Here is a 27,493-nt window from a genome sequence, read left to right on the forward strand (position 1 = left end):
CTCTTATATATTATAAAAACAGAAAATTCTGGCAAAACTCAGCAGGTCTGACATAATCTGTGGAGAGGGAAACCGAGTTAACGTTTCGAGTCCGTATGACTCTCCTTCAGACCTGAAAAGAAATAGAAAGTGATGGAATTTATGCTATTCAAGCTGGGAGGGGAGGGGCGGGGAGGGGGGCGGTGTGGGGAGGGTAGAGCAGGCGAGATTGGATAGAAGGTTAGTGATAGGTGGGGGCTGAGGAGAGATTGACAAAGGTGTCATGGACACAAGACAAAGGGACTGAAATTGCAGTGGTCAGGGCTGAAGAAGATGCGGATAGTGGCATAAAAGTAAGGAAGCAGAATGTGTGAATATAAGAACAAGGGTCAGCACTTTGTGAAAGAGCAACATGGAACAAGTAACAGATGGCTCTATTTTGGGCTGGGGTGGGGGGAAGTGCAGTGGTTGGGAAAAAAGGATAGAAAACGGGATAAAAGAGGGAATAAAATAATGAATAAATTAATAACAATAAGTAAATAAAAATAAAAATACATTTTTATGGCGAGATTTTAAAAAGGGTGAAATTAGAGGAGAGAGTTCACGTTCTGAAGCTATTGAACTCAATATTCAGTCCGACAGGCTGTAAAGTGCCTAGTCGGAAGATGTGGTGTTGTTCCTCCAGTTTGCGTTGAGCTCCACTGGAACATTGCAGCAGGCCAAGGACGGACATGTGGGCTTGAGAGCAGGGTGGGGTGTTGAAATGGTAAACGACAGGAAGGTCTGGGTCATACTTGCAGACAGACCGAAGGTGTTCCACAAAATGGTCACCCAGTCTGCGTTCGGTCTCTCCAATGGAGAGGAGACCGCATTGGGAGCAAAGAATGCAGTGGACCAAATTGAAGGGGGTGCAAGTGAAGTGCTGCTTCACCTGAAAGGAGTATTTTGGCCCTTGGAAAGTGAGGAGGAAGGCCCCGAAAGGGCCAACTGTCAGTTGTTCTTTCACAAAGTGCTGATCCTTGTTCTGCTATTCACACATTCTGCTTTCTTGCCTTTATGCCACAATCAGTATCTTTCTTTGCCCTTACCGCTATCATGAACACTCCCTTTGTCTTGTGTCCCTGACTCCTTTGTCAAACCTTCCTGAGCCTCCACCTATCACTGACCTTCCCACCTGCTCCACTCAACCCCTCGTATAACAGTACAAACGCCATAACATTTATGCTTCTCTGAGGAGTCACAAGGACTCGAGACATTGACTCTGTTTCTCTCTCCACAGATGCTGTCAGATGGTGAGTTTTTCCAGCGTTTTCTGTTTTTAATACAGATTTCCAGCATCCACAGTACTTTAACTTATTAAATTGCTTCTTCTATATTATTCTGCAGTCTCTCAGCTTTCCACATAATTTTGCCATCTCAGCTGAAGGTTACCCATAGGTTCCAGAAAGGATTGAACTCGCGCCCCCTGACTTACAAGGCAAGTGCTGTAACCACTGAGCTATGGAGCCACCTATTAACTTAATCTAACGGAAAATCGACCATATTCAGTAAAACGAGGTGGAGGCTGAAGTTCCAGGTGGATGACATTTGATAGACCTGGAAATGTCTGAGAGGGAGAAGAGGAAGTTAAAAGATGCGACATGAAAGCGGCAGAATTTGATGTGTGTCAGTTACTTTCAGTGATGAATTTCTGCCGTGTGTCGCCTTGTCAGTTTCACAGGAGCCGCAGGGATGAGGTTGGTGGCACCTGGTTAAAATTAGGAATAATGAGAACTGTGGTCAGCAGGATTCAAACCTACAGGGGGAAAACCCAATGGATTTCAAATCCATCACCTTAAACAGTCAGCCGCGACTAACAGCAGCTTCCGAGCTCAAATGTGTTCTTGTCAAATCAGAGATGGCTGCAAAATAAGTCACTCGGCCCGTCGTGTCTATGCTGGCTCTCTGGAAGAGCAACTCAACCAATGCCACACACCCGCCTTTCCCTTACAACAATTTATATTTGTATTGCCTCTCCGCGTTTTTCCAAACAAAATAAAGTTCACAACCCGCCCTGTATTAAACTAGAATCTCCTCTTGTTCTCCGAAAGGGAATTCCTAAAGTTCCCCAACGTGGGAATGTGACTTAAACTGTGGCAGTGCTGGGATTCGGATCCACTCCTCCAGGGACTTGAAGAAACCCAAGTCCAAATCTTCATGTTACTGGGTCGGGAAAACTTTGTTAATTAAGGGAAACTGTGCATGGATTCTACAGAAACTCCTTCTTCAAAAGTAAATTAGACAGTGACTTGAAATACAGAAAAATTAGGCTTATGGAGAGAGAGAAATATATTGAGACGAATTGGTTCCTCTTTAAAAAGGAAGCTGGCATAGAAGAGATGATCTAATGACCACCCAACCTGCTGTGCCATTTGATGATGACATTGTTGATCAGTCTGTCTCCAGCATTCCTAATGAGAACAGCCGAATTCCATTTCTTCAAAACAAAGACCCAAAAATGCTGTTGCGGAACTGCATTGTAGTCAGATGCACTTATCAATGGAGTTTCTGTAGTGTAGTGGTTATCACGTTCGCCTTACACGCGAAAGGTCCCCGGTTCGAAACCGGGCAGAAACTTTACCGCAACTTACACATTTAAGTAAGAGGAAAAGCTGCGTTGCTCCTTCTTGTTGTTGAATATTAGCTGAATGCAGTGTCTCACAGCCGTATTGCACTTGCTCTTCGCCTTATCTGTTGGAACTCGTCGGGTAACAGGAGAGTTGGCGATTTCTGTCTTTTTTTGTCGCTTAAGGACCCAATGACAACCCGGGACTGTGAGACAATGAATGCTTCTCCAGCTAACAGCAATCGCTGTTGTCATTGGCTGAAGAAGTCGGTTGTGTTCTAGGGAAACGTGTCATTTTGTCGGAGAAAAGTGTCTCTGTTGAAAGAAGTTTGAAATGAAAATAAAAGGCACAGAAAGCATGGATAAGCCGGGCTGTAAAGCTGCAAACCTGGGGGTCTAGTGGTTAGGGTTCGGCGCTTATAAATGTCATGAGAATGATTAATATAAATATGCATTACTTCTTGATTGAAAATTGAAAGCGCATATCAGTTCCGCCTGAATCAGTGGAGTGAGAGTTGGAGTATTGCATCAGCGCCGGAATTGTCAGCCGTGCAACAGGCCGCGAACAAACACAGAGGTGAAGATAAGGAATGAGAGAAGGGCATGGCAGGCTGCAAATCACTGACGAAAGAGACGGTGGTTCACGGCAAAATATAATGGTAATAGGGGAGATTTCACTGTTTACACCGACACAAACCTCTCCCAGGTCTGGTTCCGAATCTTGTGCCAAATGACAAAAAAATTTTCACTGAATTTACTCAGTTCCATGACGTCAGAAGAGCTGAACACAAGGGAAGAAGGTGGATTTTGCTGGAATGGGTTGAAGATGATAGAATGACTGTGAAGGCAGCAGCAGTGGGGATGGAAATGAAACACTTATAGAAAGTTACTTTGAAAGGGTAGTTGTGATTGGTTGATCAAGAGTGATATTTTTGCCAGTTTGAACAGCAGGAAGATAAATCTGTCCCATTCCCATCCGCATTTTGCACCATCAACCCTTTAGTCAGTTTCTCTCTCAGGCCTTGTAACCTATCACAGTCCTTCCCTTTTGTCCTTTCACTCCCCTTCGCCTCTGGACTTGTTTTCCACCTGTTACATCTCTGACTTTTCCAGCTCTGATGAAAGATTATCCAGCTGGAAGATTAACTCTCTTTCTCACTCCACAGACGCTGCCAAACCTGGTTTCATTTAATCAGGAATTTCTGTTCATTGTGACAGTTCACACAGTAGTAAGGAAAAGGAATTCCTTGACCGGGAATTGCCAGTGAAAGCACCAAATCCTCAGTACTGAACAGTCACAACTTCCAGTGAAGCAGAGGGCAATTTTAACGCAGAAACAACCAAATCGATTTTTCAGAAAGTGGGACGGAGAAAGACTCAGTTTGAGCGGTGATACTGCTGGAGAAATGGAGAGCTGGGGATCACCCATGGAAGCTGCAAAGTTTTCAGGAATAATGGCGCCTAGCGTGGGGCTCAAATACATGGCCCCGGAATTTAGAGTTTCATGTTCTATCGATTGAGCTAACCAGACTAGCATTTTAAGCCGTTCATATTCCAAAATACATCATTAGAAATCCTGATTTCCAGTTGGTGTCTCAGCTTGTTCTGAGTTTAACTCATGTGAATAAAGCTTGTGATGATAAAAATGTGTTCATCCCCTTGGGGAACTGAAGCACATTGACATAAACAGAGGATCACAGATAGACATTTACACTGAGAGCGACAGAGACCGAAGGAGAGGCAAACACCAAGAAAGCAAGGGCGACACCAACTTGGCCAATTATTGTTCCTTTCCAGACTCCAAATTGAGTAAATGTTTGCAGATGAATGGAAATGAAGAAACGCGGAAGGGAAGCAGGTAAAGTACACGGGAATGTTGGAAGGTTTTTATCCAATTTAACCAATAACTAACCCTGGAGGCATCTAAAGGAAGATGTGCAGTCAGCCAGACTCAAACCTGCTTCGGGAGACCCCAATGGATTTCAAGCCCATTACTTTAAACACTTGGCCCCAACTACAGGCCTTACGGTGATTTTAATGTTGTTCATATAACATCCCCGAACGGTTCTAGCAGCGACAGAGATCATTCGGCTCCACATCTTCCCGGTCACCCTGCAATTTACACTGACTCTCCTTGTTCTTCCTACCAAAATGAAGATCTTAAAAGGACACCGACTTCGAGCCGATTCTGAGATGATGTGACTGAAAGGGCAACACACACAGGAGACTGGAGTCTAAACCCAACCCCCTGAGACCGCTCGGCCATGCTATCTCCACTCAATGCACACTAACCATTGCCTTGAGTGGTGTTTGCACTGAATTACAACATAACCAACATAACCAAGATAGTCCATTTTACCTCCCGAGCCCCTCATAGTATCATAGTATCAGGTTCAAAGTTACCCCACAGATAGAGGCCATTCAGCCCGTGTCATAGCAACATAGGGCTCAGGAACAGGAGCAGGAATAGGCCATTCAGCCCTTTGAGTCTGTTCTGCTGTTCAATAAGATCATGGCTGATCTTGTTGTGGGCTCAACTCCAATTTCCTGTCTGTCCGCCATAACCCTTGACTCCCTTGTCTATCAAAAATCTATCTAAGTCTGCCTTGAATAAATTCAATGACTCAGCCTCCAATGCTTTCTGGGAAAAATAATTCCACAGACTAACAACCCACCGAGAAAGAAAAAAAAACTTCTCATCTCCGTCTGAAAAGGGAGACCTCTTACTCTTCTGGAAACTAACTCGCCTGGTCCAACTCCCTCGCCTTTTCATCGGAGACCTGGATTTTCTGTCCAATCCTCTCTTGAAATCCACGATTGAACCTGCCTCCCCCACACGCTCAGATAGTGCATTCCAGATCCTAACCACTCGCTGTGTAACAGAGAAACCCCTTTAGAATTATTGGCTTCGGGACAATCAGAATATTTGTTAACAGACAAAACACTGAAAGTTTCAAAGGGAGACGGCAACTGTTGTAGGAGAGCTGGTTCCCGGTGAGATGGAGGTGTCCATGTATCCACGATGAGTGTCCCAAATTTAATTTTTGGAGAATGAAACTGATAGAGAACAATTGTCATTCTGGTAGCAGCAATCTGAAGCTTTAACTCACTGACCCCCTGCTTTAGGGTATCTCGAAGAGTCAACTTTCATCAGTCTCTGTTGCACAATTGATCAGTGCATTCAGCTGAGAACTGAAAAAAAATCGGTGGTTTGAGGCCACCCAGGGGCAAATCCGTCGTCGTTTTCTCCCCATCAACATTCATTCCCACACAGGTCTGGCTGGCTCTGTGGCTCTGAAACCACAGGAAAATATCGCCCAACATTGCAAGCTCGACTTTTACCCTCTGAGTTCCCACAACAATCTTCATTTCTGAACTTTCATTTCAAAGAATATTCTGAATATTCATTTTAAAGAAAATAAACGATCATGTACCTCCATCTAGCCCAATAGAAATCTATGAAGTTATTGGATCAAACGAACGCATCAATTTTTCTCTCTTCCTCAGCTCCACAGTGAGTGAGACAGGGAAATGCAGCAATTATCCAGCCCAACACTCTCCAATCAGCCGCTGCCAGAAGAAACATTCTTTTAAAACTATTATTATTTTGCTGAATTTTATTTTGAGAAAGAATGAAGACTCAGGGAGGTGGCAGCTTAGTGGTATTGTCAGTGGGCTAGTAATCCAGAGTAATCAGGGTAATCCATTGGGGGCCAGGGTTGGAATCCCACATAGAATTGAAAGTCTAACGGTGACCATGGAACGATTGTCATAAGAACTCATCTGGTTCACTAATGTCCTTTAGGGAAGCAAGAATGACACCAACCTGGTTCTGTTTTTGTTCTATTTTCCAGTCCTAGTTTCATGACTGTTTTCGTTAATGAACGGAAATATGAAAACTCTCGAATGTTTGGTTGGATTAGATTCAATTTAAATGATAATTAACTCTGTAGACAGCGAGTTAAAACCAGGGAAAATGGGAAGCGGAAAACCCCAATGGATTTGGACTCCAACGCCTTAACCACTTGGCCACGATGACTGGTCCTCTGCACAGTTTAATGTTGTTGGCATAGAATCATAAATGCCTACAGCAGAAAAGGAGTAAATTCGGCCCATCGTGTCCGTGTCGGCTCTCTGGAAGAGCAATTTAACTAATTTCATAATCCCACCTTTTTCCCACAGCAATTTATATCGATCCTGTCCCTCCTCGTCCTTCCTGTAAAAATGAAACACCGCATACATACCCCTAAATAAAATTTGAGCTGGCAGGTGTTCGACCTGCTGTTCAAACTGCTCATGTACAACTTACAATTTCCAAAACACACCAACCTCATCACTGCGGTTCCTGTGAAACTGACAACGGAACACACGGCTGACATTCATCACTGAAAGTAACTGACGCACGTCAAATTCTAAACGCTTCCATGCTGCAGCTGTTTCTGCTTCTATCCCTGCCTCGCCTCCAGCTCCATGTGCCCGTTAAACTCCCAGGTCAATTAATTGCTTGATGCAGGCAAAGTCAGTTCACGAACCTAATTGTTCCCTGGTAAGCAGGGACAGGGAATGTAAGACACGAGGCTTTGAGTCGGGATGGGTTGACAGGAGCTCATTTTCCTGATTGTCCGAGATACTGATTACAGGAATGTGCACAGTGTCAATTATCCACAGCCAGACTCTCCTTCCAATCTTGTGCACCTTGTTAAGCTTTGAAACTGTTAATATTTTCACACTGGATTTCAATGTGAAGAAAGCGGAGCTGGGATGAGTTTATGTTGTTCAGTCGATGTACTGCAAGAAGGTACACAACAGGCTCATGATAAAAGTGCCTATTTTGAAAGGGACGCTCCATCTCCATACCATTATGTTTATCCAGAAGCCCTGTTAAAGGTGCAAGAAATATTTACTGGAGTGATGCCAGAACTGAAAAGTTATAACTTTCAAGAACGATTCAAAAGGTTCAACAGATTCTCTGGAAAACAGGGTGAGGGATGACTTGATCGAAGCTGTTAATGTTAGAAAAGTGTTTGGAAGATGTTTCCACTTGCAGACAGACAAGAATCAATATAACTTAGTCACCAATAAATCCAATGTCCATTTCAGAAGCAACGTCTTTGACCAGAGAGAAAGGCTGAAAATGATAGAAATACTTGGTATATCTGGAAATTTCATTGGATTGAGAGTCAGAGTTATGTTTTCAGGTCTGTGCACTGACTCAGTACAGTTCTGCTGAAAAGTCACAGGCCTGAAAGGAAAAATATGTGTCTCTCCACTGACGCTACCAGGCCTGTTTCGAATTCCAAAATGTCCTGTTTTTATTTCAGATTTACAGCATCTTTTCCTTGGATGAGAATGTAGAACTCATTTCAAGAAGGATTTGAGATCCAAGTCTGAGCTTCACACTCCTGGGTAAAGTTACACTGAAAACATCATTCACCAGCTGAATGTGGAAATGATTTACTCGATCATCTGATGAGTTGACACAGCAGCAGTCACATCTGATGGAGAAAATTCTGGTAGTTCATGTGTGCAAAGTTTGGTCACCAGTCACCAGAGGCTTTAAAAGTTCAAAAGATTTAATCCGCAATAGGCACATTCTTACTGGCAAGACGGAGTTTAAATGTTCAGTGTGTGGAAAGAAAAATAACTTCTTCACCTCACCTGCTAAGAATCCAGTGAATTGACATCTAACTGTAGGGGTTTGTTCTGCTGTTAATTACACCCAGGTCAGGAGTATGTTAGAGGCGTGTTTACTTTATTGCCTCAATTGATTTAATAATTTTATATCTTGACCCTAAATCTTTAGTCATCATCGGATCATCAAAAATAATTTTATATGCAACAGTATCGGCTTCTAATGGCGGATCTGTCACCTAGCATTCACAGCGGGAGAGAATGTGCTCTATCCAGAGCCCCAGAGAGATAAGCATGCGCATTGCGGGTGTGGTTGGCACCTGCGCATTGTGGATTCCTGTCTGAGCATGCGCAGTGCTATCCTGTGAGCAGAGCGGCAGCGAGTGGGTGAAAAAACGGCGACTGCAGCAGAATAACAGAGTTGTGGGTGGGTGAGCGGGAGGAATGGAGCCAGCGGAGTGCGCAAGGAGGCTTCATAAACACTTGGTACAGGCCCCAGACGCTTAATAGGAAACTACCGGTCCCGCGTTTCAGCAAACAGACCGGAAATAGCTGAATATCCCTCTGCTCGGCCCGGGGGAGCGGCTGTGCAGCAGGGCGCATGCGCGGCCATACTGATCCAGGCAGCAGGAGGAAACAATGTTGTGAATTTCTATCCTGGACTGACAGGGATGGTTTTTGGAAACTCCATTTACAGGGGGTTAGAAGGAGAGGATTTACATACAGTAAACTCAAACCAATGTCTGTCTCTTCGCAATTTCTATCCTGGGCTGACAGTGATGGATTTTTTTAATACTCTTTTTACAGGATGTAAAATGGGAAGGATTTGCAAACAGAAAGCTCAAACCAAACATCACATCAAGATCTAACAGTGTCACTCGATTCATCAGGATCTGAATATTATTGGCCTCTGACTGTAAGCATTGTGTTCCAGCTCATTCAACCACTCACTCTGTAAATTCCTTTCCTCGTTGATCTTGCCTCAAATCTTAAACCTGTGTCTGTAATCCTTTTATGATCAACTAATGTGAACATCTTTATCTACCTTATCTCAACCTATCATAAACTTATGCACCTCCATAAAATCTCCCCTCAACCTACTTTGCTCCAAGGAGAACAACACCAGTTTCTCCAAACTAACCTTACAACTAAAATCCCTCATCCCTCGACCCAATCTGGTGAATCTCCTCTGCACCCTCTCAAGGACCCTCCCATCCTTCATAATGTGTGGTGATCACTGGTTTGCACAGACCCAGATGTTCTGTGTCCATGTCTGTGACATCATCACACATCGACAATTACACTGTGACATCATCACACATCGACAATTACACCGTGACATCATCCCGCTCCCTGGATATTTCCTCAACTGGGAGATTTTTCTCTGACTCCAGTGCTTCTGATATCTTTCCAGCTGCAGGCTCCAGCAGGAGAGTTTATATTTAAAAACTGAAATTGTTTCAGAGTTGAGTATTCTTGACTATTCATCCACAGTTTAGAGCTTTTAGTGCTGTGCTCTGTTATCTGTGAGAGGTTTCATGTCTCTGGGACTGGTGCGAGTCCTTTACTGTGGATCTGAATCCAAGTCCATCTATTGCTCTGTTTCACCTCTGCCCTTCCTGATCACCTCTCTGCCATTGTCTAACTTTCTCTGTCTCTAATTATGAGTGTATTTTAATTATGTTTAGGATTTTAATGTTCCTTCTGTCAACTGTGTCTAAATGAGGTTTCCACTGCTGCCCATCCCCTGACCATGTGCTGCTGGCTCACCAGCTTTATCTTCCCACAGTACCTTTGAGGAATTGTTTTTTCCTGAGCTGTAGTCCATTTCTCATTCACTTTGGCGCCTATGTTAACCATCAAATTCTGCCCAACCTGAAATGGTAATTAATTCATTCTATTGTGTAATTAAATGTACAGGAGTGTTAGAAAACAACATTTGACACTGAGCCACATGAAGAGATATCGGGGCAGATGAACAAAGTTTTACTCAAAGAGGTAGGTTTTAAGGAGGAAAGTGAGGTGGAGAAGTTTAGGCGGGAAATTCCAGAGCTTGTGGCCTTGGCAGCTGCTGGGGGAGACACAAAAGGTGGAGCAGTTAAAATCAGGAATGCTGAGCAGGTCGGAATTAGAGAAGCAAATATATCTCGAAGGGCTGTGAGGCTGGAGGAGATTACAGAGGTAGGGAGGGAGAGACCATGGAGGGATTTGAAAACAAGAATGAGAAATTTGAAATTGAGGTTCTCCTTAACCCAGAGCTCTTGTAAGTCAGTGAGTACAGGGGTGAATAAGACTTGGTGCAAGTGAGCAGAGTTTTGGATTACAGGGAGGCTGAATGTGGGAGGCCAGCTGGGAGTGCGTTAGGATAGTTACGTCTAGAGGGAACAAAGGAATGGATGACAGATTGAGCAATTACATACAGGGATATGCGGATAGTGTGGGAAAAATATTTTGATCAGATTGAATGTTGGAGCAGGCTCAAAGGGCTGAATGGCCTACTCCTGCTCTTATGTCCCTATGAACAGCCTGGTTCAGCCTCAGTTGTCAGGGAGAAGGATGGAGCCGGTGGTCAGGGAGTGGAGTTTGTAGCGGGGACTGAAGACAATGACTTCAGTCTTCCTAATATTGAAATGGAGGAAATTTCTGTTCATCCAGACAAGCCAGGATAGTGTGTGACTAGGAGGGGATCTTGGAGGTGATGGTGTTCACATACACCTGCTACCCTGGTCCTTTAGGTGGTGGAGGTTGAGATTTCTGGAGACTTTGTCATAGTTCTTGTTGTGTTGTAGATATCCCTTCACCCCCTGCCTCTCCCACCTCTCTCTCCCTCTGCTTCCTTGTAGGCCAGAGCCTTGTGTAGACCCAGACTGGGTGGCAGGTTCCCTTCCCTGAAGGACATTAGTGAACCAGTTGGGTTTTTATGACAATCCAGCACTTTTCATGGTCACTTTTTCCCCGTGCCGGCCCCACAAATTCCCAGATTCATTCAGCTCAATTTCACAACCTGCCTTTGTGTTTTTGTGGGTTCTCTCTCACTCCCTTTTTTCTGTTTTAAATCAATTTCACAGGGTATTAGAAGGGGAGGATTTGCAGTCGGGAAACTGAAATCAAACATCACATCAGGACCTGACGGAGTCGCACAATTTATCGTAAACTGAATATCATCGGATTTTGAACATGGAAGGAAAAGGCACCATTCACAGTGGAGAGATACCAAGGAAATGTGAGGATTGTGGAAAGGAATTCAGATACCCATTTGAGCTGGAAACTCATCGGTGCACTCACACTGGGGAGAGGCCGTTCACCAGCTCCGAGTGTGGGAAAGGATTCAGTCAGTCATCCAGCCTGAAGACCCACCAGCGAGTTCACACTGACAAGAGACCTTTTAAATGCTCAGACTGTGGGAAGTGCTGTAAAAGTTCTGGGGAACTGATGCGTCATCAACATGTTCACATTGACGAGAGACCGTTCAGGTGCTCTCACTGTGGGACTGGATTCAGACGTTCATCTCAACTCACTGTACACCAGCGAATTCACACTGGGGAGAGACCGTTCACCAGCTCCCAGTGTGGGAAGCGTTTCACTACTTCATCCAACCTACTGATGCACCAGTGAGTTCACACTGGGGAGAGGCCTTTTCAATGTCCATACTGTGGGAAATGCTATAAAAGTCCTGGGAATCTGATGTCCCATCAACGTGTTCACTCTGACGTGAGACCTTTTAAATGCTCAGACTGTGGGAAGTGCTATAAAAGTTCTGGGGAGCTGCTTCGTCATCAACGTGTTCACACTGACGAGAGACCGTTCAGGTGCTCTCACTGTGGGACTGGGTTCAGGCGATCATCTCAACTCACTGTACACCAGCGAATTCACACTGGGGAAAGACCGTTCATATGCTCCAAGTGTGGAAAGGGATTCACTCAGTCCTCCCATCTGCTGATACACCAGCGGGTTCACACTGGGGAGAGGCCGTTCATCTGCTCCGGGTGTGGGAAGGGATTCACTCGCTTATACCATCTGTAGAGACACCAGCAAGTTCACAAGTAAATACGGTGATTGGATTTTGCTGTTAATCACATCCAGGACTGAACCATGTTCATGGGGGTCTCTTTCTGCTGATGTTAAGAAACTCCAGGTCAGTTATCGGGAGTAATATTCTGGATAAAAGTCAAATAAATAAGCTTTGTGTTAAACTCAACGTGTATCAATTTTTAATCTCTCAAACACAAGTTAGTTCCTTTCGAAGGGCTCTTCCTCACCCCCGTCTCCTCCATCCTCACCTCCAACAACAAGTGTGAGGAGCTCATGGGGCAGAAAATTACGCTCGGTGGGCGAGTGTCCCGACGTCATCGCGCAGTCCTGCAATATTTCGCCGACAATTAAGAAGCCTGTAAGGCCGCTAAGAAGTTAATTAAATTCAAATTTACGCTGCCCATCGAACCTAATGGTTGACGGGCGGGCGAAAAGGCCAAGTGGCCTTTACCTTTTTCAGGAAACCTCATCCACGGGCGGGACGAGGTCGCCTGAAACAAATCAAATTTTACACTTGAATTAAAAACATGAAACAAAAACAGAAAATGCTGGAAAAACTTAGCACGTCTGACAGCATCTCTGGAGAGACAAACCGAGTTTTGCTTCTTTGCAAAAGTATTTTGCAGTATTTTGCTTTTATCGTATTTAATTCACTGCCACTTCTCTTCCAGGAATGCCGACCTTGAAGAAGTACTGCTCTGCAGTATTTTGCTTTTATCTTATTAATTAAAAACATGTCCCTGCTCATGTGACAGAGTGACATGAGGGGACATGTTTCATAACATGTATAAAATCTTTAATTTCTTTTTCAAATCAATCCATCTCCCTGAGACAGCTCTCTGCCTCAGGGAGATTATGTAGCTCGCTCTCGCGTGCATGTACAAACGTCACACTCGCCCAGCTCACACTCCTCCCTCCGCCCGCACAGGCAGCGCTGAGCACTGCTATTCACGTTTCACGCAGCGCAGGCCTTAATTGGCCTCCAGCATGAAATTGTCTTCCGGGCCTGATTGCAGGCAGCGGTCAGCTTCCTGACTGCCCCACTCGCCCCCGCCGAGCCTGCACACCAAGGGCAAAATTCTGCCCATGGAGCTTCCTTGTCACTAAGATTGAGACAATCCGATCAGCTGCCTCTGCTGCTTCCCTCCCTTCCACTAACCCACCGGGACAAACTGCCTTTAAAATTCCCCCTTGTCTGAACCCTGAACTCACATCTTTCTCCAGTTTCTCTCCCATCTCCCTCATGCCCTCTCACTGCTCATCTTGTCCAAGAGACCCACTTTCTGCTGTACTGACCCCACTCTCACTGAACTACTGATCACCCAACTTCTCCATGTCAGCTGATATTATTCACAGTTTTTTCTCTCTCTCCCCTGGTACTGTATCAAAGTGCTTATCCCACACCCAATACTGGATGAGCAGAAATTTCCTCAATTAAAAATTGGAAAGACCAAAGCCATTGTCTTCAATCACTACTACAAATTCCATCCTGTAACTACTGAGACCATCCCTATGAGTTATCATAGGGATACATTGTCCTATGTTTATCAAGCCAGGAATCTTTCTTCCTAAACAAGGGAGAGAGAGAGAGAGAGAGCTATTCTTGTAATGTTCAATAAATTTCTGAAGATTTCATAAGGTTAATTAGACAGTGATTTCTCACAGATCTCCCCACCTTGAGAAGGGAATATCCTTATTGACTTCTCACAACTGATTTCTGACTAACTTCACTATTTCTAAGCTCCGAGCTTGTTTTCCTAATTTCTTGATGACAAACCTTAGATAACATACTAAAGCTACTAGAATGATCAGAATCAGCAACACAAACCATTTAGCCGCCACCAAGAATAAATGTCAAATCTTTTCCACTAAAATGTGATAACTATCGACTTATATTCATCCTCCCTATCAGCTGATCAGCTTACACAATTCTAAATTATTGACATGTTGTAATTACATCTGGTTCAAACAAAAGTTCATGCACAGACTTTAAAGATTCTCCAGCTCTGTTCACCTGCACCCACTTCGTGGATATTTTCTAAATCCAGATTCTATTTCCTTCTTCAAATTAATTCGACTCACTTTGATATGTTCAATGTGTTTAATTCTTTCCTGAATGTTTGAGAGACAATTTTTATATGGAATACGTGTTAATGTCTTGACAATTTAAAACATTGTTTCATTCTACTGGGCACAATAATCACTCATGTTCTGTTTTTTTTATTCATTCATGGGATATGGGCTTCGCTGGCTGGGCTAGCATTTATTGCCCATCCCTAGTTGCGCTTGAGAAAGTGGTGGTGAGCTGTTTTCTTGAACCACTGCAGTCCATGTGGTGTAGGTTTACCCACAGTGCTGTTAGGAAGGGGGTTCCAGGATTTTGACCCAACGACAGTGAAGAAATGTTTCCATATCAGGATGGTGAGCAACTTGGAGGGGAATTTCCAGGTGGTGGTGTTCCCATCTATCTGCTGCCCTTATCCTTCTAGATGGTAGTGGTCATGTGTTTGGACAGTGCTGTTGAAGGAGCCTTGGTGAATTCTTGCAGTGGTCATCATCAAACCCCATCTCCTCTCATCCATTTTCCAGCACTTGGCCCGTAGCCCTGTAAGCTGTGGTGTTTCAAGTGTTCATCTAAATACTTCTTAAATGTTGTGAGGGTTCCTGCCTCTACCACCCCCTCAGGCACTGAGTTCCACATTTCACCTGGGCCTGGGGATTTATCCACTTTTAAGGCCGTCATTAGAGACCAAGTCTCAGTTAATCATTGTCCGAATCTGGGGAAGGAAGGGGGAGATTCTGTTAGCAAATGGATTGAAAAATAACAAAGACCAAGTTCCAGCTCATACCATTCGCACCTTATGATAACATAGTTATGGGATAATCTTGAGATGGATAGAGTTGTATTAGAAGCATTTCAGGGAAGGTTCACACAGTTGATTTCTGGGATGAAAGCGTTGTCTTTCTTTTAAAATTCATTCATGGGATGTAAGCTTTGCTGGCTGGTTCCAGATAGCCCCCACCCTCTGGGTGAAAAGAAAATCCTCAAATCCCCTCTAAACCTTCTGCCCCTTACCTTAAATCTATACCCCCTCAGTATTGACCCCTCCACTAAAGAGAAAAATGTCTTCCTGTCCACCCTATCTATGCCCCTCATAATTTTGTGCACCTCTATCAGGTACCCCCTCAGCCTTCTCTGCTCTGAGGAAAACAATCCCAGCCTATCTAGTCTCTCTTCATAGCTGAAATGCTCCAGCCCAGGGAACATCCTGAGTGAATCTCCTCTGCACCCTCTCCAGTGCATTCAAGTCCTTCCTGTAGTGTGGCAAACAGAACTGCACAGAATACTCCAAATGTGGCCTAACTAATGCTTTATACTGCTCCATCATAACGTCCCTGCTCTTACGTTCAATGCCTCGACTAATATGTCGACAATGTCTGACACAAAGCTGATTTATTTAACCTTTATCCAAAATTTTAAACTCCAGCTCAGTTACAGGGATTATTAACATCAGCAGAAACAAACCCCAACTGTCGGAAACAGCATGGTTCAGTCCTGGATATGATTAACAGCAGCAATAACAGCAGAGTCCAACCCTGGGAGTCACTTGTGAATACAGTGGTGTGTCTGCAGGGTGGATGAATGACTGAATCCCTTCCCACACACGGAGCAGGTGAACAGTCTCTCTCCAGTGTGAACTCGCTGGTGTTTCAGCCGGAGGGATGGGTGAATGAATCCTTTCCCACACACGGACCAGGTCAATGGCCTTTCTCCAGTGTGAACTCGCTGGTGTGTCAGCCGGAGGGATGGGTAAATGAATCCCTTCCCACACACGGAGCAGGTCAATGGCCTTTCTCCAGTGTGAACTCGCTGGTGTGTCAGCAGATCCATTTTGCTTTTATAGCTTTTCACACAGTCGGCATATTTAAAAGGTTTCTTTTCAGAGTGAACACGTTGATGTGAAGTGAGTTGGGTTAGTTGAGTCAATCTCTTCCCACACTTGGAGCAGTTGAATGGTTTCTGCCCAGTGTGAACTCGCTGATATGTCAGCAGAATCTTTCTGCTATTAAAGCAATTTTCACAGTCAGAACATTTAAAAGGTCTCTTGTCAGAGTGAACAAGTTGATGTGAAGTGAGGGTACCTATCTGAGTGAATCCCTTCCCACAGTCAGTGCAGGTGAACGGCCTCTCCCCAGTGTGACTGCGCTGATGAGTTTCCAGCTCAGATGGGGATCTGAATCCTAACCCACAGTCCCCACATTTCCGTGGTCTCTCCATGGTGTCGGTGACCCATGTCTCTCCATGTTGGACGATCAGTTTAATCCTTGTCCACAGACAGAACACTTCTCCCTGCTGTGAATGATGAAATGTTTTTTTTTCAGATGGTGTAACAGGTTAAAGCTCCTTCCACAGTCAGTTCACTGGAGCACTTTCACTTGGGTGTGTCTGTGTCTCGGTGCTTTTCCAGTCACACTGATGTTTGAAATCTTTTCCCACAGACAGAACAGACAAATATTTCTCCTTCCACAGTCAAAGATCAATGTTATTCAGTCCAATGTCGGGAATTATAGACCAGTCAGCCTGATGTCGGTCGTAGGGAAAATTCTAGAGTCCATTATAAAAGATTCAATAGCTGAACACTGGAAAACAGTGGCAGAATGGGACAGAGTCCACATGGATTTATGAAAGGGAAATCATGCTTGACAAATCTACTGGAATTTTTCGACGATGTAACCCGTAGAGTTGATGAGGGGGAGCCAGTGGATGTGGTTTCTTTGGACTTTCAGATAGCTTTCGACAAAATCCCACATAAGAGATTAGCGTGTAAAATTAGAGCACATGGGATTGGGGATGGTGTATTGAGATGGATAGAAAACTGATTGGCAGACAGGAAACAAAGAGTAGGAATAAACGGGTCTTTTTCCGAATGGCAGGCAGTTACTAGTCGGGTACCGCAGGGATCTGTGCTGGGAACCCAGCTTTCACAATATATATTAATGATTTTGGTGAGGGAATTAAATGTAATTTCTCCAAATTTGTAGCTGACACAAAGCTGGGTGGGCGGGTGAGCTGTGAGGAGGATGCAGAGATGCTTCAGTGTGATTTGAACAATCTGAGTGAGTGGGCAGATGCATGGCAGATGCAGTATAATGTGGAAAATGTGAGGTTATCCACTTTGGTAGCAAAAACAGGAAGGCAGATTATTATCTGAGTGGTTATAAATTGAGAGAGGGGAATGTGCAACGAGACCTGGGTGTCCTCATACACCAGTTGCTGAAGGTAAGCATGCAGGTGTTGCAAGCGGTAAAGGAGGCAAATGGTATGTTGGCCTTCATAGTGAGAGGATTCGAGTACAGGAGCAGGGGTGTCTTGCTGCAATTATACAGGGCCTTGGTGAGACCACACCTGGAATATCATGTGCAGTTTTGGTCTTCTTGTCTGAGGAAGGATTTTCTTGCTATAGAAGGAGTGCAGCGAAGGTTTACCCGACTGATTCCTGGATGGCGGGACTGACATGTGAGGAGAGATTGAGTCGTTTAGGATTATATTCACTGGAGTTCAGAAGAATGAGGAGGGATCTCATGGAAACCGAGAAAATTCTATCAGGACTAGACAGGGTAGATGCAGGAAGAAGTGTTCTTGATGGTGGGGGAGTCCAGAACCAGGTGTCATGGCCTGAGGATACAGGGTAGACCATTTAGGACTGAGATGAGGAGAAATTTCTTCACCCTAAGAGTGGTGAGCCTGTGGAATTCGTTACCACAGAAAGTAGTTGAGGCCAAAACATTGTATGTTTTCAAGAACGAGTTAGATATAGCTCTTGGGGTGAAAGGGATCAAAGGATATGGGGAGAAAGCGGGAGCAGGCAATTGAGTTGGATGATCGGCCATGATCATAATGAATGGCGGAGCAGGCTCGAAGGGCCGAATGGCCTACTCCTGCTCCTATTTTCTATGTTTTTTTTGTTTCCTGGTGAATCGAGTGACACTGTCAGATCTTGATGTGATATTTGGTTTTAGTTTCCTATCTGCAAATCATCTCCCTCTTGTACCCGGTAAAAGGAGTTTACAAAAATCTCCATTGTATGTACAGGATAGAAATTCAAAACAGACAGTTCGAGTTTCTTTGGAACATTCTTTCCCCAAACATATGGTCCAATCAAACAGAAAGAAGTTCAAATCAGCAACAAAGTCCCAATAAAAGCAAAGGGAACGTTCCTAACTAAACCAGAATGTTGTTTCCAGTGCCTGTGAGACACTCTGTACCCTGAGGTGCTCACTGGATGTGGAAGGTATCAAGCATACCGGTGGACACCGCATGTTCCCTCTCCAGGGACACCCAGACATGGACAGGACCACGGAAGAGAGATCGGCAGCCAATGTGACCACCCCCATTTGTGTCACCCATCCTGGATCTACAAATTCCTGTTTTAAACAGGCCAATGAACAGTTACAGGAAAAGATTCGCTGTCTTACCGCAGCCCCTCTCCCCACCCCTCCTACACTGGGCAACCAGAGATTAGGATTGTGGGGCTGAAGTGTCAACAAAGGCTGTGAATCAGTCCCATAGGGGCTGCAGCCTCTCAGTCTGAACATTTACATGGCCCATGGACTCCTCTAGGCTGCAAACATCACCTGCAGCCTGGGAGTGGGTAAAGCTGCTGAAAACCCTGTCCCCCAGCCAAAATTTTTATATTTCGGGCACAAGGACCCTGTTGGGAAACAGGACCGTGAGGCCCCGCCCACTCACTGTTGCCGCAACAGGATGGCCGCGCATGCGCCCTACAACTTACTGAAAAAAGATGGCGGCCGTTATCCTGGGTTTGGGTCTCGGGGATAAAAATTAAAAAACTCAATAAAATTAGAGATGAAATGATAGAGAAACATGAATATAACAGAACATCCATTATCCACCGGAAAGATCGGGAGTGGGAATTGTCCATCTCAGTCTCGTCAATAGATACTTAATGAGGGGACATTATTCTCTGTGTCTTTCCCGGACCTGGAGATGGAAAAGGGGCAAATGAATGAACTTTAAACATCTCGTCCACTTGGCACAGAAACTGTCTGAAACTCAGAATAGAAACCACATGGAACAAAATACTGACAAATACTCAACTGTTGGCTGCAAATAAATAAAAATATATATTGGGGGAGACGGTGCCACAGTGGGAATGTTACTGGGCTAATAATCCAGAAAACCAGCTTGATGCTCTGGGGACAGGGGTTCGAATCCCACCACAGCAGCTGGCGGGATTTAAAATAATTATTAAATCTGGAATTGGAAGCGAGTCTCAATAAGGGCGACAATTCAGCCATTGTTGATTGTCATAAAATCCCACCTGGTTCACTAATGTCCTTTCGGGAAGGAAATCTGCCGTCCTTACCTGGTCTGACATGTGACTCCAGATCCACATTGAAATGTGGCTACTGTTAAATACCATCTGAAATGGTGTGGCAAGGCCTTGCTTCAAGGGCAACAAATGCTGTCCCTGCCCACATTCCATGAAAGAAAGTTTTTAACACCACCGCCACTGAATGGCTACAATTTCGGAAGGAAGTGAAGACAGAGGGTCCAGAAAAGATGCAAGAAAACGGTTCCCCTTCCAAGGATAACAAACCAACTTCACCTCGCCTAATTGAAGTTCCAATCTCTCGTGAATCTTTCCTCCACACTCTCACATTCTTCCTAAAGCTCAGAATTGGACATAATACTGCAGTTGTGTCCAAAGCAGTGTTTTATTCAGGTTTATTCTAATTTGGTTGATTTTGTACTTTATTCCCATATTCATAAAGCCCAGGATTCCACATGCTTTATTCACTGCTTTCTCAGCCTGCCCCGCCATCTTCAATGATTTGTGCACATAAAGCCCCAGATTACGCCGCTCCTGCACCTTTTTACACTTGTATCCTTTATTTTATATTGCCTCTCCTTGTTCTTCCTACCGAAATGAATCACTTCACACCTCTGTGAATGAAATTTTATCTGCCACCTGTCTGCCCATTCCACCATCGTGTCTATGTCCTCTTGAGGTTAATCACCATCCTCCCCACTGTAAACACAACTTGAAAATTTGGTGTCGTTTGCAAATTTTGAAATGTAGCCCTGTACACACAAGTCTAAATCATTAATATATATCAAGAAATCAGTGGTCTGACCACCGATCCCTTGTGATCCCACTGTATACTTTTCCTCAATTTGAAAAAGCAACCGTTCACCATGCATGTTGTTGCCTGTCACACAGCCAATGCTGCCTCTGCCCGATGGATTTTAACTCTGTTGACACGCCTGTTACTTGGCACTGTATCAAATGTCGTTTAGCAGTTCATGTGCACATCAACCGTGTTACCCTCATCAACATTCTCTGTTGCCTTATCAAAAACTCAAGAAATTTAGTTCAACACTTGAACAAATTATACAAGTGACTTAATTTTGACCTGAATTGCCGCTTCTAAATGCTTTCCCACACAGAGGTTAAACTGACTGGTCTGTCAATCCTGGGCTGACCCTTCCATTTAAGATTACTAAGGATTTAATATTAGTGCCAGGAAGTGTGGGGAAAACGTGAGGAGTTGTGAAATTGTAACATTTAAAGACACTGATAACTGATAAATAGCTCAATAAATAATCAGTTTTCAAGACATAAAGTACAGATAAATTAATTGATGAATAACTGAATTGAATTATTAATAATGTCAGGTAGAGTGCTTGGAATGGAGAAGCGAAAATTACTGCAATGCTTAAAACATGAAATGAAAAGATTAAAAACTGGAAACACTCAGCAGGTCTGGAAGAATCTGTAGAGAGAGAAACAGAATTAACGTTTCAGGTCTGTGAGACATTGGACGGTGGAAGAGGAACAGAAGGGAAGGTCTATGAAAGGCTGCAGGGCGAGAGAGATTAACTGACAAAAGTCTTCATAATGCAAGGTCAAAAGGAGTGGTAATGGGACTATTAAAAACACAAAAGATGCTTCTAGATTAGGTGTGAATGGCACGATAATAACAGTCTGAATGCAATGTGAAAAAAATGAGAGAAATAAGAAAGGAAAACTAGGACTCAAAGAAATAAGGAACAAATGAGGTAAGAGATAATTACTTGGTTAGACAGAGATCCAGGGACAAAAGCAGAAGGTGGGATTCACTTTGAATGAAGCAGCGGGATAGAGACAAGTCAGAGAATCAAAGAATGGTTGCAGCAAAAGAAGGAGGCCATTCAGCCAGTCGTGTCTATTTTAGGCCCCTGAAGGGACAATTTACCTAATGCCACGTCCCTGCCTTTGCCCCATAGCCCTGCAGTTAAACAAGATTGAACAAGTCTTCAACAAAACTTTTATGAAACAAGATATTTACGCGAAGGGACAGCAGAAAAAAAAAGAAAAGCAACTTGTTTACAGAGTGAATCGGGGGCGGGGAGCAGCATAATGTACCTGTGCAGGTCAGTGAGGATCCCCAAAGTCCATCAGCCGTCTGCATGCAGTGTTTAGTGGGCCCTGGGGGAGGGGAGAATGGAACCATTTGGGACACAGCACAGGGCAGGAGGTCACCCCTTCCCCACTGTCCTGGTAACACGAAGGACTCACCTTGGACTGTCCCAAACCTGGGCCGGGCGGGGTCAAGCTGCAGGAAGCTGCAAGCTGGTAGGTTGAGCTGTAAACTGGGTGGAGTTTGTCCCCTTCACTGTCAGGGCTGACGGCCTGAAGGTGCTGGGGATATGGTTCACAGGGACCAGAGCATGCGTTAGAAACTGGAAGGAGCGAGTGTCTATGGTGAAAAGGAAACTGGGCATGTGGGAGCAACGCTCCCTCTCCATTGCGGGTAAGAACCTGGTCATCAGGTGTGAGGCACTCTCGCTGTTGCTGTACGTGGCGCAGGTCTGGCCCATTCCACACTCCTGCGTGGTGGCGATCACTCGAGCCATCTTCCGCTTTATCTGGAGGTCAAAAATGGATCGTGTCTGCAGGGACGCGATGTACAAGCCTCTAGATAAAGGGGGAAAAGACGTGCCCAACATCGGCCTCATACTGATGGCCACCTTTGTGTGTGGCTGCATCAAGCGGTGCGTAGACCCGCAGTATGCAAACACCAAGTGTCACCACGTGCTGAGGTTCTACCTGTCCCCGGTGTTGCGAAGGATGGGTCTGGCCACGCTGCCGCGGAACGCTCCAAGTAGTTGGACTGTGCCGTACCACCTGTCCCTCGTGGAAAAATTTATGCAGAAAAACCCCTTTGACCACAAGTCCATCTGGCAGTGGTCAGCACGTAACGTCTTAGAGGCCCTGAGGGAAAAGGAGAGGGTGGATCCTGTGGGATGGTTCCCCGAGCAGACTGTCAAAGTCATTTGGCAGAATGCCTCATCGCCAGAACTTTCCAACAAGCACCAAGACGTGGCTTGTCTGGTGGTGAGAAAGGCCCTCCCCGTCAGATCCTTCCTACACGCCAGGAGTCTCACCCCCTCTGCACGTTGCCCTCGAGGTGGCTGTGGTGGGGAAGAAACCGTTGTTGACCTCCTTGTAGATTGTGCCTTTGCAAAGAAGGTCTGGAGAGAGATGCAGTGGTTGCTGTCGAGGTTCATCCTGAGCAGTTCTGTGACACAGGACTCTGTGCTCTACGGGCTGTTCCCAGGGACACACACCGAGACAAACATCAACTGCAGCTGGAGGATCATCAACTCGGTGAAAGACGCTCTTTGGTCTGCCCGAAACTTGTTGGTCTTCCAGCGCAAAGAGTTGTCCCCGACCGAGTGTTGCAGACTGGCACATTCCAAAGTCCAGGACTACGTGCTGAGGGACACACTAAAGCTTGGGGCAGCCGCTGCAAAGGCGCAATGGGGAAGGGTCGCTGCCTAAGAACTTTCTGCCACAGCGCACTGAGGGACTGGGAACTGTTTAAATCCCCTCAGGCTGTACAGCTCAAAATGAATGTCTGCAAATGATTGTAATATTGTTTGTTCTGATGCACCTGGTGATACATGTTGTAAAAGTTGAACCTGATTGTACCTTTGTAATGGTGTTTTTGAAATGGTTTGGAATGTGGTTGAAGATATTTTATGAATAAAGTATATTTTTGTAAAAAAAAAAATCACGACTTTAATAAAGACTTCCTAGACAAACCTCTGGGTTCTGAGTGTTCACTCCGTTTTTCTGCGACAGATGGCGACGAGGATGGGATCCGACTGAAGTCCAATGGCCTCTTAAGTTGGAGAGGTATTTGAAAACCTGGACCGTCGGATCTTTGAAAAAGAACCCTCGCGGAGAAAGGGAGAGACTCTCCTAAATTGGTGAGAATACGAACTGCATCCTAGCTGAAAGAGGGAGTGCAGTTAAATAGCGTCCCAGCTACCTCTTAATTGGAGAGGTGGCCTCTTAAGTTGGAGAGGTGAAAGGGGGATGAACAAGCATCCTAGCTGAAAGGGGGAGTGCTTGAAAAAGGGTAGCTACCGACCGAAAAGATTTGAAAGACCCAAGGATTTGGAAGAATTGTTGAGGAATTCTTAAACACCGGTGGGCGCATAGGTAGGCAAAACACACTGCGCTGTTTAATTGTTTCCTTTCCAGATAAAATGGGAAATCGTGGCAGCAGAGAGGCATCTGCCGCATCCCCGGCTCCACGGGAATTCAAAAACAGACCAAAGCCAGAACCCAAATCAGGAACTTTGAAGATGGGCAAGAGAACGGAAAAACGCATGAAAATGGTATCCAGGGCTGGGCAGAAGGTAGGAGATCTGCTGGTCCCTCCGGGGTCGCCAGCCGACGTTGTTATAACAGAACCGGGAGAGGACAGGTATGCGGTGCCTTTTAGTAGTGACTTGTATGGCTGGACACAAGGGGAATGGCCGTATGGCGGGCAGTTTTAAAATACCCCTCATCCAGACCTGGTGGGATGGAGTTGCGAATGGGGCCGGAGATCCTACTTGGGATTTTAATTATATGCTGGGTTGTTTTGAAAAATGGATGGCAAAGCGGCATCAGCCCCCCAAACAAAAAAGTAAACAAGAGGGTTTGGCTTCTGATAATGAGACCCCGACCAACCGAGGGGGTACCCCTGATACCACCCGAAAGGAGAAAACTCCCGCTCCAGAGCCTGAAAACCCCTCTGCCCCTCCGCCTTAACCCACTAACTGCGGACTACTGGGGCCTTATCCCCAGTTCCCCAAACTCATGTCGCCCGTTTCTGACAGCCCTTGTCAGCCTCCTCTACCTGATACCCTGACAGGAGAACGAATAGAGATGGTAGCGGCTTGGAGACAGTGTAATAAAGTAGCGAGACCGGGTGCGGAAGCTGGAGCTGAGGCAGAAGCGGGTCCGGGACCATCAAATCCAGTCCCAACTGACGACCAGCGTAAACACCCTTCCCGATTCAGGGGGTCGGAATCTGATAGTGAAAGTAAGAAAGTGACTTGGCTAAATGGAGCCATCACACGAAGCCTCTCTAGACAGATAGCAGCTGACTCTGCCTCTCATGCATTTCAGGCCCCTAAAATAATGATTGGAGACATGGCCGTACTTAAACCTTGGACCCCAGCTGAGGCTCGCGCCATGGTAGCCGAGGCACTCAACCCCATTAAGCGTCCCACAGCCTCCCTCAATTGGTTGGAGCAAATGTGTGCAATTTATCCACCCCTTCCAGGCGACTTACAAGCCTTATTAAAATTTGCTTATGGCAGCTCCTGGGCCACATTCCGGTGCCACCTGGGGAAAATGGGGATTGGCGGTCCGATGATGATCAAGCTGACATGGGAAATGAAAGTTTAGAGCATTGGTTACGAGGGAGGGGACGTATTGCAATTATGGGGGCAGCACAGAGACATGGGGGCCTGAGGGAAGTAACTCGGTGTTTGCAGAAGAAAGATGAGGGCGCCCCTGATTTTATTGCCAGGTTCCATAATACCTGGGAAGAGTGTGCAGCTGTTCCCTTGGAGGGCAACGGGCCCTTGGCTATTTGAACGCTGTTGAACTGTTGAACCCAACAAGCCCAGGCCTTTAAGATGCAAAATCTAAATTGGCAAACTATGCACTGGTCCGAAATTACCACTACCTTGGTCAATATGGACTCTGAGGGACTGTTTGCTAGCCCCCGGGAGGGCCCCAAACAACAAAAGACCCAATTCTATCATCAGGAATAGGGCAGATGTAAGGGACAGGCTAGGGGTCTGAGACAGGACAAATCCCAAGACATTTGCCGTAAATGCGGGAAGAAAGGGCACTGGGCCAGGGACTGCCCATCTACTCCCCCCAAGGAGCCTGCTATGCCACCCAGGCAGCCGATAACTGCGGTTCCCTCCTTTACTTATAATAACCCTTTTCCACAAAATTAGCGGGGCCCAGGGGAGGTTATGGTACAGGGAGCGGTTTTATCACTTTCCCAAGACTCGGAAGCACAACCTACAGTAACCCTTAGAATAGGAGATACACATTTACGAGCCTTGGTGGACACTGGCGCTACCCTGTCCTCTGTACCTCCCTCCCTGTGATTGCCCCTTAGTCAGAACAGGGTAGTGACTGTGGGAGTGTCTGGGGTCCCTTTATCAGAGCCCCTATCAAAATGGGTTGTTTTATCATTAAAAGACAACCGTGTAGAGGAGACACTGATAGTATCAGCAACCACTCCCTTACCCCTGCTAGGACGCCAGACCCTGTGCAAATTAGGAGCCGCTATCTACTGTACCCCTCAGGGCATGTATATGGAGGTACCCTCGCCCCAGACCCATCAGCTAACGTCCCTACTCCTTACCCCCGAAGCTGAGCCCGAACCGACCTTATACTGCTGGCAACTTGAGGGTAACCCTTATGCGGCAAAGATGGACCGCTTGTGGCAGGAAATTGATAAACTGCCGTTTTTAACTCCTGTTAGGACTCTGAAAAGCCTGTTACAGGTGGTGCAGTATTATTCTCGCTTACACTGTACTGCGTGGATTACAATGAAAGATGACCCTGAGTATCGCCAGAAGGCCAATGCTCTTGCAGGACAGTTAACCTCCGTCAGCCCCGACCGCTACATTTATTTCGGGGAAGCAGGCACAGGCGTCCCGGTGCACCTAACCACAGAGCAGCAGCCCCTGTTCCGTATGGACCTTGATTCAAGCACCACTTGACACTCGCTAATCGCCCCTCTTCCTGGCAAAGCACATAGATCCCATGATTAAACGGTTACAGTCGGCCTCTACCTCTGAATGCATTGGATCTTCTGAGTGATTTGGACCTGCTGAGGGTAGAATATACCTCCCTGGTATTTCCTGTCAGTTAATAGACCCTCTTGCTGAATTTCAGCGGCAGCAGCCCCCTGAGCAGCCCAGCCTCATTGGCCCTCCAGCCTTGGACATAATCAATAGCGATTTGTAGGCCCTGCACAATACTCATGTAGGCCGAGTGCTCACTGCCCCGGGCCACCTTGTCATACTACGAAAGGATGTTGTGCTGCCCTGCGTTCGACAGTACTGACTGACCCCTGAAGCTGAGGCAGGCATCGCATCAGTCATGGACTCCCTGCTCCAACAAGGGGTTCTCAAGCCTACTGTCAGCATCTGGAACACACCAACACTGCCTATACCTAAAGTTGGACAGCCAAATGAATGGCGTTTTGTGCAGGACTTGCGAGCTGTAAATAACATTGTGATTCCCATAGCCCCTGTGGTGCCCGATGTAAATGTGATTCTATCCTCTATCCCGTCTGAAGCTGCGGTCTACACTGTAGTTGACTTGTGTTCTGCATTCTTTTCCATCCCTCTCCACCCTGATAGCCAGTATTTGTTTGCTTTTACATATAAAGGACGACAATATACCTGGACACGGCTTCCCCAAGGGTATATAGAGAGCCCCACTGTGTATGCAGCTGCTGTGAAATGTGATTTGGAAGAATGCTGTCTGAATGGAAACTCTACCCTGATACAATATGCTGATGACCTTTTAGTGGCCTCACCTACCCTGTGGACTGTGTAGAGGACTCAGTGACTTTGCTCCAATTCTTAGCTACAAGAGGCCACAGGGTATCGAGGTCTAAACTACAGTTCTGCCAGTCACAAGTCCAGTACCTGGGATTCACCTTGAAGGCTAGAACTCGGCAAATAGGACCTGAGCGAGTGCAGGCTATCCTACGAAAACCCCCTCCGAAGACTAAAAAGGAAGTCTTTTCTTTTCTAGGCATGGTTGGCTATTGTCGACAATGGATACCCGATTATCGCCTGCATGATGCTGTCCTCTGTGCTGCTACTCTGAAAGAAGCACCTGCACTCGTTCAATGGACTCC

At 45.7% G+C, this 27,493-nt stretch overlaps 1 protein-coding gene, 1 non-coding gene and 1 pseudogene across 3 annotated transcripts in view; 2 read left to right on the forward strand and 1 right to left on the reverse strand.

The window, feature by feature from the left end:
* Positions 1-27,493, reverse strand: part of LOC144698328 (uncharacterized) — a 694,970-nt gene that overhangs the window by 612,648 nt on the left and 54,829 nt on the right. The gene's annotated exons all lie outside the window — the stretch shown is intronic.
* The window catches only part of LOC144698352 (uncharacterized), a 674,481-nt pseudogene that overhangs the window by 326,433 nt on the left and 320,555 nt on the right, over positions 1-27,493 (forward strand). The window lies entirely within an intron of this gene.
* trnav-uac (transfer RNA valine (anticodon UAC)) lies at positions 2,523-2,595 on the forward strand. The gene has a single exon. It is a non-coding gene; the product is annotated as a tRNA-Val (tRNA).

Source organism: Cetorhinus maximus, chromosome 23 (assembly GCF_964194155.1).
Source record: "Cetorhinus maximus chromosome 23, sCetMax3.hap1.1, whole genome shotgun sequence".
Classification (NCBI taxonomy): domain Eukaryota; kingdom Metazoa; phylum Chordata; class Chondrichthyes; order Lamniformes; family Cetorhinidae; genus Cetorhinus; species Cetorhinus maximus.